This window comes from Schistocerca gregaria, chromosome 7, assembly GCF_023897955.1.
Source record: "Schistocerca gregaria isolate iqSchGreg1 chromosome 7, iqSchGreg1.2, whole genome shotgun sequence".
NCBI lineage: Eukaryota > Metazoa > Arthropoda > Insecta > Orthoptera > Acrididae > Schistocerca > Schistocerca gregaria.
The window spans coordinates 455,036,887-455,050,420 of NC_064926.1; positions in this window are offsets into that span (position 1 = coordinate 455,036,887).

The following is a 13,534-nucleotide window of genomic DNA, read 5'->3' on the forward strand; positions in this document are numbered from 1 at the left end:
CATAGTTATTTTTATTATTTCATTTTTCTAGTGATTTTTGTTTTTGTATTTTTTAGCCCTTTCCAATCCCTACACATCTCTTCGATCAAAGGGCTATAAATAATACTTGTGTGCAACCATAAACGGTAATTTGTGAGGCTCTGCGTATGAAATTTGGATGCAATGAACTATCTGTAGTTTTAGCTGTCAACATAATTTAAATTTACATTACATTTAATCTGAATCGTAACAGGCGGCGCAATTCTGACGTCGTGTTTGAGTACACATAATAATATTGTATTCACTTTGTAGCAAGAGGTCTCCGCCAAGCAACTGAAGAAAATCACAAGACTGTTCAACAACTATTGTGTTCAGATCTTACCGCGGGAATCTTACTTCACACTAAACACACAGCACGAGGAAGTTCATATGGAATTGTTTATGTATTTATAACGTCCATAAACACTCGTGAAAGTACCTTACTTGGATCATGTGGTCACATATCCTCGGCTCTGAAAAGGCTAATGTAAAATTACAATTGCATTCCGCCCTAAATAGGATGCAAGCACTTTTTGTCCAGTTTGTGCAGTAATAGATAACAGCTGTCAAAAATTGTGTTGTAATTAAATGAAAGTACAAAGGTTATATTATTGCTTTCATATGAAATGGATTAGCGAATGCAGATCTTATTTATCATCGAGCTAAGCATCCATCCTTCCCATTTCACCACAAGCTGACGTATGTGACACCGTAATATTGATTACATAAAGAAGAGACAAAGCATTGTTGTTGTTGTTGTCTTCAGTCCTGAGACTGGTTTGATGCAGCTCTCCATGCTACTCTATCCTGTGCAAGCTGCTTCATCTCCCAGTACCTACTGCAACCTACATCCTTCTGAATCTGCTTAGTGTACTCATCTCTCGGTCTCCCTCTACGATTTTTACCCTCCACGCTGCCCTCCAATGCTAAATTTGTGATCCCTTGATGCCTCAAAACATGTCCTACCAACCGATCCCTTCTTCTAGTCAAGTTGTGCCACAAACTTCTCTTCTCCCCAATCCTATTCAATACCTCCTCATTAGTTACGTGATCTATCCACCTTATCTTCAGTATTCTTCTGTAGCACCACATTTCGAAAGCTTCTATTCTCTTCTTGTCCAAACTAGTTATCGTCCATGTTTCACTTCCATACATGGCTACACTCCAAACAAATACTTTCAGAAACGACTTCCTGATACATAAATCTATATTCGAAGTTAACAAATTTCTCTTCTTCAGAAACGCTTTCCTTGCCATTGCCAGTCTACATTTTATATCCTCTCTACTTCGACCATCATCAGTTATTTTACTTCCTAAATAGCAAAACTCCTTTACTACTTTAAGTGTCTCATTTCCTAATCTAATTCCCTCAGCATCACCCGATTTAATTTGACTACATTCCATTATCCTCGTTTTGCTTTTGTTAATGTTCATCTTATATCCTCCTTTCAAGACACTGTCCAGTCCGTTCAACTGCTCTTCCAAGTCCTTTGCCGTCTCTGACAGAATTACAATGTCATCGGCGAACCTCAAAGTTTTTACTTCGTCTCCATGAATTTTAATACCTACTCCAAATTTTTCTTTTGTTTCCTTTACTGCTTGCTCAATATACAGATTGAATAACATCGGGGAGAGGCTGCAACCCTGTCTCACTCCTTTCCCAATCACTGCTTCTCTTTCATGTCCCTCGACTCTTATTACTGCCATCTGGTTTCTGTACAAATTATAAATAGCCTTGCGCTCCCTGTATTTTACCCCTGCCACCTTTAGAATTTGAAAAAGAGTATTCCAGTCAACATTGTCAAAAGCTTTCTCTAAGTCTACAAATGCTAGAAACGTAGGTTTGCCTTTTCTTAATCTTTCTTCTAAGATAAGTCGTAAGGTCAGTATTGCCTCACGTGTTCCAACATTTCGACGGAATCCAAACTGATCCTCCCCGAGGTCTGCATCTACCAGTTTTTCCATTCGTCTGTAAAGAATTCGCGTTAGTATTTTGCAGCCGTGGCTTATTAAACTGATAGTTCGGTAATTTTCACATCTGTCAGCACCTGCTTTCTTTGGGATTGGAATTATTATATTCTTCTTGAAGTCTGAGGGTATTTCGCCTGTCTCATACATCTTGCTCACCAGCTGGTAGAGTTTTGTCATGACTGGCTCTCCCAAGGCCGTCAGTAGTTCTAATGGAATGTTGTCTACTCCGGGGGCCTTGTTTCGACTCAGGTCTTTCAGTGCTCTGTCAAACTCTTCACGCAGTATCGTATCTCCCATTTCGTCTTCATCTACATCCTCTTCTATTTCCATAATATTGTCCTCAAGTACATCGCCCTTGTATAAACCTTCTATATACTCCTTCCACCTTTCTGCCTTCCCTTCTTTGCTTAGAACTGGGCTGCCATCTGAGCTCTTGATATTCATACACGTGGTTCTCTTCTCTCCAAAGGTCTCTTTAATTTTCCTGTAGGCAGTATCTATCTTACCCCTAGTGAGATAAGCTTCTACATCCTTACATTTGTCCTCTAGCCATCCCTGTTTAGCCATTTTGCACTTCCTGTCGATCTCATTTTTGAGACGTTTGTATTCCTTTTTGCCTGCTTCATTTACTGCATTTTTATATTTTCTCCTTTCATCAATTAAATTCAATATTTCTTCTGTTACCCAAGGATTTCTAGCAGCCCTCGTCTTTGTACCTACTTTATCCTCTGCTGCCTTCACTACTACATCCCTCAGAGCTACCCATTCTTCTTCTACTGTATTTCCTTCCCCTATTCCTGTCAATTGTTCCCTTATGCTCTCTCTGAAACTCTGTACAACCTCTGGTTCTTTCAGTTTATCCAGGTCCCATCTCCTTAATTTCCCACATTTTTGCAGTTTCTTCAGTTTTAATCTACAGGTCATAACCAATAGATTGTGGTCAGAGTCCACATCTGCCCCTGGAAATGTCTTACAACTTAAAACCTGGTTCCTAAATCTCTGTCTTACCATTATATAATCTATCTGATACCTTTTAGTATCTCCAGGGTTCTTCCACGTATACAACCTTCTTTCATGATTCTTAAACCAAGTGTTAGCTATGATTAAGTTGTGCTCTGTGCAAAATTCTACTAGGCGGCTTCCTCTTTCATTTCTTAGCCCCAATCCATATTCACCTACTATGTTTCCTTCTCTCCCTTTTCCTACACTCGAATTCCAGTCACCCATTACTATTAAATTTTCGTCTCCCTTCACTATCTGAATAATTTCTTTTATTTCATCGTACATTTCTTCAATTTCTTTATCATCTGCAGAGCTAGTTGGCATATAAACTTGTACTACTGTAGTAGGTGTGGGCTTCGTATCTATCTTGGCCACAATAATGCGTTCACTATGCTGTTTGTAGTAGCTTACCCGCATTCCTATTTTCCTATTCATTATTAAACCTACTCCTGCATACTTTTTAAAAATAAGTGTATACTCAAGAATAGAATCACAGGTTCCTAACACTTTTATTGTAACTTCAATTATATTTCTGTGTACATACAGACTCCTTTATACAATTCCTTAAATTAATATGAGCTGGCGCTTAGCCGGCCGGGCATGGATGTGTGTGATGTCCTTAGGTTAGTTAGGTTTAAGTAGTTCTAAGTTCTTGGGGACTGATGACCTCAGAAGTTGAGTCCTATAGTGCTCAGAGCCATTTGAACCATTTGATGGCGCTTATATAACAATGAATTCTCGAGACATTAATTACGTATTGACCTACTGCGATAATGCAGAAGTCTAAGTCCATAAATGCTTTGTCCTTCGGACAGTGATGTTTTTTTTAACGTGTACAAAATGTAGGGATTGACCGATGAGAAGATACGGAACAAAAAAGATCTAATGAACTTGTGACCGGAAAGGCGTGGCTTCCATCGTAGAGACCATATATTCGACCATTATTTATTACAGAGACTGCGGTCTAATATGCGCTGTACCAAGCAACCACAGTTACAGTATGAATGGTTACCTCCTACAGGTTTGTAGCGTTCCTCATACGTCATGCCTAGCACCCTCTCCTGCTGTTGTAATTGGTATTGTTGTGCCCGATTCACTTCTCTTGCTGACTCACCTTGGAGTGGATGTGATACAGCGTTGTACACAGTGGTTCCGTCTCCTAATCGAGACCTTGCCGACATGGTGTTTACTTATAGAAACGCAAATGGCAAGGGGCGACAGGCAGCTAGGTTGTATCAGGAGACCTATCTCCGCCGACAACAGCCGCAGCATTCATTTTTCCAACAGTGTTTCGCCCTTTGTCTGATACAGGGTCGTTTCAGGAAGCAGGAATTCACGAAAGACTTACCCGAAATGTTCGGACACGAGACTTGGGGGAAAAAGTGAAAGGCGACTGCCGTATCAGTACCAGGCAGTTGGCCCGCCAGTACAGGGTAAGCAAGACGAGTGTGTGGAACATTCCGCATGACAGATGTTACTATCTTTTTTACTTTCAGCGTGTGCAGGGCTTACTTTCAACACATACTGTAACTGAGGAATGCATGGTACAGCACGCATTAGACCGCAGTGTCTGTAACAATGTATGATTGAACAAATGGTCTCCACCATGGAAATCATGCATTTCCGGACATAAGTTGATTAGACCTTTTTTGTTCCGCATCCTCACATGAATAGAATCCTAGAGTTTGTACGCGATAGAAATAAATCACCCTGTATAACATCGCTTACCAGACAATAGTTATTGCCAGCAGCATGGAGCGCTCGACGTCCGCATATACTTTACGGGATAGTACAGCTAATCACTGGCGCATCTACCACATTCGCTTTCGACAGGTTGAGAGCACATATGCGCTGAAAAATGACAGTACAGTAGGGTCTGACTGATACAGTGGCAGTGGCGTCATTGGCCATTAGGATACACGCAGCAATCTCAGTGATCGCTTTGACAGTAAACTTGCATGGGGTGTGTTTGGCAGATGCTTTTGCAGTGACAGATGTGAGTACATTGACGAGAAGGAAGAATGTGGCATGACTGACTCACAAGTCGTTCAGTGCATCGGTGTCATGTTGTCTATGAATGGAAGAGAATTAAACCAAAATTATTTGGGATGTATGTTTATCATTTACAAAACATAGAGAGAACTTTTTGGCAATATCAATGTGTAATATCCCGGGGGGAGGGGAGGGCAGCCTTGACCACAAATATTCTGTGGCAAAGAATATATGAGCACTGCAGCTCGTAATATATGCGTACTTCGTCAGATGACACACAACTATAGGAGGCATAGCCAAAATCCTAGTATGCAATAACATTGCATACTCTTGCTTTCATTAAGAGGACTTCGTATGTACCAAAAATATTAAAATAAGTGCCTGTGTAATACTGTTTCGACACTACAATTCCAGCATCATCCCTAACTCTGTTACCATAGAAATGTATTGCAAGGAAATTCAAGTGTAAAACGCCTTCAGGAGTACTGAAGGCTTCCTGAAGCAGATCAGGACGATCGTGGATAGGCAGCCAATTGAGTTTCAGAAACTGCAGTAATCTCAAACTGAAAGTTATTCCATTGTATCAGTTACAACTTTGTTAACCTGCTTCATGTATATATATTTTGGTACAAATGAAGTCTACATACCAGAATTGTGATAATGCCTCCTTTAGGTATATGTTAAGCGATGGAATACGCACATACATTTTGTGATGAAAGATATCTATATTCATTATGAGCTGCAGTACTCATACATTCTTTGCCAAAACATATTTGGGATTCAAGGTTCCCACTTGGATCTATGCATTGGTCTTGCCTGAAGCAGTGTACCTGCACTCCGGAAAACGACTATGTGCCATTTATATCCGCGGGAGTTGTGGATTTGAGATTCTACATTATTAGAGGTGGATCGTGTAAAAGTTGTTAAAGTAAGAAATGCGTGACCTCAGGCTTACGTAATTATGGGGTGTTTGAAGTATGATACTAGCGCTGCGTCCACGGGGACTAATACTCTGGACGAATTTCCTGATCGCCCTGTGCGCTTTTCCCGTTTCCCATACTTTGGCAAGTGATTTATCGGCCTTAGTCGAACTCGAAGAGATACGAACGACCTTCAAGGGAAGTTCAGGAACATAATTTCGCCATTTAGCTGTTCTGACTTGTTTGTCAGCAGCATGTGATCACAGAGCTATATGCAATCCATGTGTTATTCGACATCAGGATCGGTACTGGATGCTGCAGTCTGTGCGTGATGCTGATGATGATGTTGAATCGTTCCTTCTTTTTTGATACAGCGTACCCACATTCAAGCGGTACGCAATTCACTGAACAATCCGAGTCGGAACATTAACATCATCATTTACACCGAGAGCATTCACATGAGATTTGTAATTAGTGGAACACATTATTGGAACCATTTTTTCGACTATACCAGATATTCTGATGGACATGCGAATCATAACGTGTGAAAGACACCTAATTTAGACATACGCCTTTCATTCCTCCTAAATCTGCATTACACATTTTGTTTGTCACTTGTCTGGTTGTTTTGTTGATCAATATGTCAACTGCTACCGTGGACACTAAGCAGCTTTGCTGTGTTAGTAAGCTGTGGTCGCTTTCGAGACACAAAGGTATTTGGTCCATGGTCAGCCCTTTAGAACGCGAGACGGTATTTTCGCTGGATTCCGGATACGAGATTCGGAACGGACGAAGTACTCTCGGTTCTATATCTGAAGCGTGACCATATTCGTTCTGCGGGTCAGACACGCTTGGAGTATGCTGCGTTCGTGGATTGTAACTTCGTGTACCAAGTGCGAGTCTTTATGATTGACTCAGAACTTAGTTTCGAATACGTGTCACCTATAACCTATTTCAGTAATAGGCATCCTATATCCCAAGTGATTTTCACACGATTTCTTACTTTAAATAATGTATTTATCCATCGTGGTATATTATTGTCTTTGATATGGCTTTTCAGATTTTGCATGAAATGTATTTGGAGCTGCGAATACGAACAACCGACAGCAGCACAAAAGAATGACAACGAGTGACTGTCTAAGAGATTCACATCAGTGTACAATTAGTACCAATAAAAAACGAAACAGAAATGGAAGCATTCATAGATGTTCAGGGCATGTGTTTTCGGATAATATTCCACTTTGCCGGTACAGTGGTTCGAGTCCTGGTATCACACACACACACACACACACACACACACACACACACACACACACACACACACACACACACTGTGAAATCACCTTCTCATACTTGGGACACCTCAGCTGCAGGGGGAGGAGAGGGGGGTGTCCAAGACGACACTTCTCAAAAAGTTAGCATGCTATTGACGATGTCTCGGATTGTGCTTGGGAAAGGTAAAGCGATCTTGCAGAAACGTTCAAAGATCGTGATCGCTCGTGTCTCCTTCATGAAACAAGTAAGAGATGGGTAGGCTTTTTATCCATTTCACTGCGTTGGTCTTCGTACGTGGAAAATAGGTCTCATCTGGAACATAAGGGACTTCCGTGTTGTGGCAAGTAGATGAAAGGCAGGAACCTTCTGAATCAGCTGCCACACCTCTGCAGAAGATACACATGTCAGTCAACGTTCATCCGTGTCAAGCGTATGATACTGTGGGCAAAGTGGTCAATTTGTTATGGAAATGACATTTACACGCAGTTGTGTCATGTATTTCCCATTAACAACGAGATACCAGGTCGCACGAACGTTCGTGTCGATGAGAACATAGTGCACAGAACGCCAGACCACTGATGATCCGACTGTAGAATATCGACTTTGCGCCACATTCCGGACATGACTTCTCATCATCAGATAATAAACATCACATGCGGTGGGATTCCTGGTACAAGGCTAGTCGATATGGACGTAAGATGAAGAAGATCTTGGTATGTGAGAGGGAGGTAGAAATTCCGCCACTGCAACGGGTGCCACTCAGTAGGGACGGGCCAGTTCATCAGTCAGGTTCAGTGGCGAGTCCACGAGTTAATGATCCTACTCACATAAAGGGCATCCGCTCTTGCATGGACTTTAAGACCGAGGCCATGGAGGAACAGTTAGCATGTTGTAATAGTCTTTTATGATAAGACCCGCACTTAAAAGGTGCCAAACACCACCTGCAGTCTGTGTGCTATTGCCTTTGGCATCGGTAAAATCTGTGACACATAGGACAACGCTAGATGTGTGTTAACAAAATCAGCCTTGTGTGTCATGCCTAATGCTCGCAGGAGTTTGGCATGAATGTCGTGCGCATTACATGAATGAGGTTAGGGCCACAATATCTAGTGGAAGGCTACTACCAACGAGCATAGCACCAGAGTTCGTCAGATCCATGTCACTTCCCACAGCAATCTAATTATCGATTGACCAAGTAGGCTTGGTGCAGTTGAGCAACCACCAGAGAATTGAAGCTTAAACTGGAAGGCGTCTCAAGCAGTTGTTCCAAGTCGTTTCTATAAGCTGACTGCATTCTGAATCCTAGAGATGGGCGACTTTCGACCTTGCCACACCTTCTGCCGTTGGAGAGAAACAGTGTAAATGTAGATGATCTGGTCGGAGACAGCTGTATGCCACAACCCAGCGTGAAGCGTGGATGTTGCAAGTCGTTGGAACATAATAGACACACTGAAGACGCCTTGCTGAGTGGCTGATGTTACGAATATCGAGGCTGATCACTATGCACATGATACCAGGTAATGTCAAGGTTCAGTTTGTGCACTAGCAGCTTGAGTTCGTGGCATGTTGTAAGATGGTAATGTTGATCCGTCTCGGGAAACACATAACTGATGTCACCATCGTGCCTGCCGATGCATTTGTGCCTCGCTGTCAGGATCCCCAGGCATCTTTGAACACTGAAGAACATGGTTGAAAGCAGCAGTCGCGGAAGAAACGTCGGAAGCATATGATACACCCATCTGACGCCTGCAGGGACCAGTCTCAAGACGATGAGTATCTTATTTACCGAGAATAGCTCCCAATGAACGATTCTGTGGTGGAACCACTGACCCAAACCGCTCCCCCCCTTCCCCCTTCCCCCATCAACATCACATGCACCCCATGCTGCCCCTACACACGTTGAACACTAGCGGAGCCAGCACCATCTTTTACACTGCACACATAACAATGCCATTGTGCTCGACGAGCACTCCGTTGGATACACAGCATCGATGCAATTCTGTGTGGTCCAATGATGTAGACGACCTGTCACTGCTCTCCGCATTTCATAGAGCAATTGTAGTTTCACAGGCGTGCCAATAGCGTAGACATTGATTCATCCAGTCACGTTAGCTTGTCACGGAATTGTGACTACAGACCACTCGCAAAGGCAGGAAGAACAGCATCATACAAGAGTGTCACCTCTGAAAGTAACACGTCTCCATCCAATAGCTCTGTCAATTATCAGCAATTGGTTGGAGCAGCAGCATTCACTGCTGTAACAACGACGAGTGTATCTTTATCTGCTGACTATGTAGAAGTCTATAGACGCTGTGCCTCCAATGGACTGCGTATCGAATCCGAAGGCGTTGTTGTGTCTGCAGTGTAAGACTGGCGCTGGCTCAGCTGCACCAGTTGGGCGCGATACTGGTTTTACCTCTCGATGAGGACAGGCTTGTAGTCCCACCATAGAATCGACCATCAGGAAATTTGCTTGGTAGGTGAGATCCTCATCGTCGTAAGATTGTGCCCTGCATGTGTGAGATGGAGCGATACGCTGCTTCTGATGTCTCTTTGGCGACCATTGCTTATGCATGTGACTTCGGTGTCTGATTGGGCCTGGGCGTTCTAATAGTCAGGCACCAAAGCGACACCAATCACGACCGTAAAGTCGAGATCCATCCCCTGCACCAGAAACTGCTCATCTCTACACAAGACAGGTGGTGGTGGTGTTGGAGGGGAAACAGGTGTAGGTGTTGTTGTCCGCAGCTCGTGGTCGTGCGGTAGCGTTCTCGCACCCCCCGCCCGGGTTCCCGGGTTCGATTCCCGACGGGGTTAGGGATTTTCTCTGCCTTGTGATGACTGGGAGTCCTTAGGTTAGTTAGGTTTAAGTAGTTCTAAGTTCTAGGGGACTGCTGACCATAGATGTTAAGTCCCATAGTTGCTCAGAGCCATTTGAACCCTTTTTTTTTGTAGGTGTTGCTCCGTCTGCAACTCCCTGAGGTATTATTAGAGATGGTGACGTTTCAGTTGTGGGAGTCAGTGAGGAGAACTGTCAAAGGTCGTTTATTAGGAGTCAGCAGAGCCCATTGTCAGAAGTCATTTTGTAGTGCCTCGACAAACGTTAGTTGGAGCATCGTCGGGGTGGTCATGACCCGCTCTTCTTCAGGTGGCAACCATATGGTTCTGATTCGAATATAGCTCGAAGGAAGGTGTTTTTCTTGGCCACAACCTGAGCACATCTTCGCCTGGCCAACAAAAGTTATAATGGCACGGCATCCACCAGTGTATAAGTAGGATGGCACATGTTAGATTATCTTGATGCAGAGGGGTCATGTGCTGTTGAGAACTGGTATATTGAGCCTATTTTTCAGCTACATGTCTAATAACCTTCTCATATGGACACAATGCAAGTCCACCACGGGTGTTTAAATACACAGATCGTCTGCAGTCCAAGTCCTGCGAGTCCCACAGTGACATCAACAATTATTCCATCATACTGATGCACTTTAAGACTACCTTTAGTTGCAGATAGAATTGTAACACATATTTCAATGTTAATCACTTTCATACACACACAGCACTGCTCACTATAAACAGATGGGTGCCAATAAGATCGTTATAATCAATCTTTACTTCATCTCTGACAAAAGTTCGCTTTAAAGTGCCTTCAGTTGTGCATATTTAGTCGAAACGCTGATCGTCAGTGACGATCTGCTGTGCGAATAAGCCATTCTCCACCTGTGAAGATATAGCGCACTAAGATGGCTGAATCGTGTAAATAACACATTGTGCGAACTGCACAGCGAGAACTAAAGCAAGACGTCTGTGACACTACACTACTGAAGGTAGATTGCCGTGTTGGCTATCCCTGTGCGACTCATGACAACACCCATTGTTCCGTATGTCGTCGTTCCTGCATCAGACTGCACGCATAGACACATTGTGCAATTCCTGCACAGGGGTGGAAATTTTAATCGAAAGGCGCTGACGTAGTGTTATTATCGGCGGATAAATATGATATTGCAGTGCCTGTGATGTTAAGGAGAACGATGCAGTGTTCACTAAATGCATGGCTGTCCAAAGGGACAGCAACGGCACTACAGTATCGTTTTAAGATTTTATTCTGTAATTTCAGAACCACTAGGGTTGAACAATATTCTCGATTTAGTTCATAAATTACAGCTTCACACAATCTTAGGTAATGAACATGTCTTATACACTCCTGGAAATGGAAAAAAGAACATATTGACACCGGTGTGTCAGACCCACCATACTTGCTCCGGACACTGCGAGAGGGCTGTACAAGCAATGATCACACGCACGGCACAGCGGACACACCAGGAAACGCGGTGTTGGCCGTCGAATGGCGCTAGCTGCGCAGCATCTGTGCACCGCCGCCGTCAGTGTCAGCCAGTTTGCCGTGGCATACGGAGCTCCATCGCAGTCTTTAACACTGGTAGCATGCCGCGACAGCATGGACGTGAACCGTATGTGCAGTTGACGGACTTTGAGCGAGGGCGTATAGTGGGCATGCGGGAGGCCGGGTGGACGTACCGCCGAATTGCTCAACACGTGGGGCGTTAGGTCTCCACAGTACATCGATGTTGTCGCCAGTGGTCGGCGGAAGGTGCACGTGCCCGTCGACCTGGGACCGGACCGCAGCGACGCACGGATGCACGCCAAGACCGTAGGATCCTACGCAGTGCCGTAGGGGACCGCACCGCCACTTCCCAGCAAATTAGGGACACTGTTGCTCCTGGGGTATCGGCGAGGACCATTCGCAACCGTCTCCATGAAGCTGAGCTACGGTCCCGCACACCGTTAGGCCGTCTTCCGCTCACGTCCCAACATCGTGCAGCCCGCCTCCAGTGGTGTCGCGACAGGCGTGAATGGAGGGACGAATGGAGACGTGTCGTCTTCAGCGATGAGAGTCGCTTCTGCCCTGGTGCCAATGATGGTCGTAAGCGTGTTTGGCGCCGTGCAGGTGAGCGCCACAATCAGGATTGCATACGACCGAGGCACACAGGGCCAACACCCGGCATCATGGTGTGGGGAGCGATCTCCTACACTGGCCGTACATCTCTGGTGATCGTCGAGGGGACACTGAATAGTGCACGGTACATCCAAACCGTCATCGAACCCATCGTTCTACCATTCCTAGACCGGCAAGGGAACTTGCTGTTCCAACAGGACAATGCACGTCCGCATGTAACCCGTGCCACCCAACGTGCTCTAGAAGGTGTAAGTCAACTACCCTGGCCAGCAAGATCTCCAGATCTGTCCCCCAATGAGCATGTTTGGGACTGGATGAAGCGTCGTCTCACGCGGTCTGCACGTCCAGCACGAACGCTGGTCCAACTGAGGCGCCAGGTGCAAATGGCATGGCAAGCCGTTCCACAGGACTACATTCAGCATCTCTACGATCGTCTCCATGGGAGAATAGCAGCCTGCGTTGCTGCGAAAGGTGGATATACACTGTACTAGTGCCGACATTGTGCATGCTCTGTTGCCTGTATCTATGTGCCTGTGGTTCTGTCAGTGTGATCATGTGATGTATCTGACCCCAGGAGTGTGTCAATAAAGTTTCCCCTTCCTGGGACAATGAATTCACGGTGTTCTTATTTCAATTTCCCCGGAGTGTATAACATACTTTTCCGTTTCTTTCCGATTAATAAACTTCATAAATATGTTAATGTTCACGGAGATGCTGAAGAAACTGAATTGGCAGACACTTGAATATAGACGTAAACTATCGCAAGAATGCCTGCTTGCAAAGATTCAACAACCAGCTTCAAATGATAAATCTAGGAATATGGTACAATATGCTGTGTATCGCTGCCCTAGGGATCGTGACGACAAGATTAGATTACTTACAGCGCACATAGAGGCATTTAAACAGTCATTCCTTCAGCACCGCATACGTGTATGGAATGGGAAGAAAACCCAATAACTGGTGTCATTTTTCCCGTACTTCATACGTGAACGGAACGGGAAGAACGCCCAATAAGTGGTACAATGGGAAGAACCCTCTGCCGCGTAATTCACAGTGATCTGCGGAGTAAGTATGCAGCGTCACATAGAACACTGCATTTACGATGAATGTGAAACACCGTGTACATGGCAGTGCTGGTATCAAAACCAATAACGACCTCGCAACAATACACAGATGTTTATTGGTCCTTGACCTACATCTATATTTACCCAATTGGTCTGCAATTCGCACATAGGTGTTGAGCATCATACAACCACGTTCAGATTATTTCCCGACCTATCCCATGGAAAAAATGGACATCTAAATCCCTCAGGATGACTCTGATCTCTCTAGTTTTATTCTGGTGATCATTTATCCCTATGTAGTTTGTAACCAATAGATT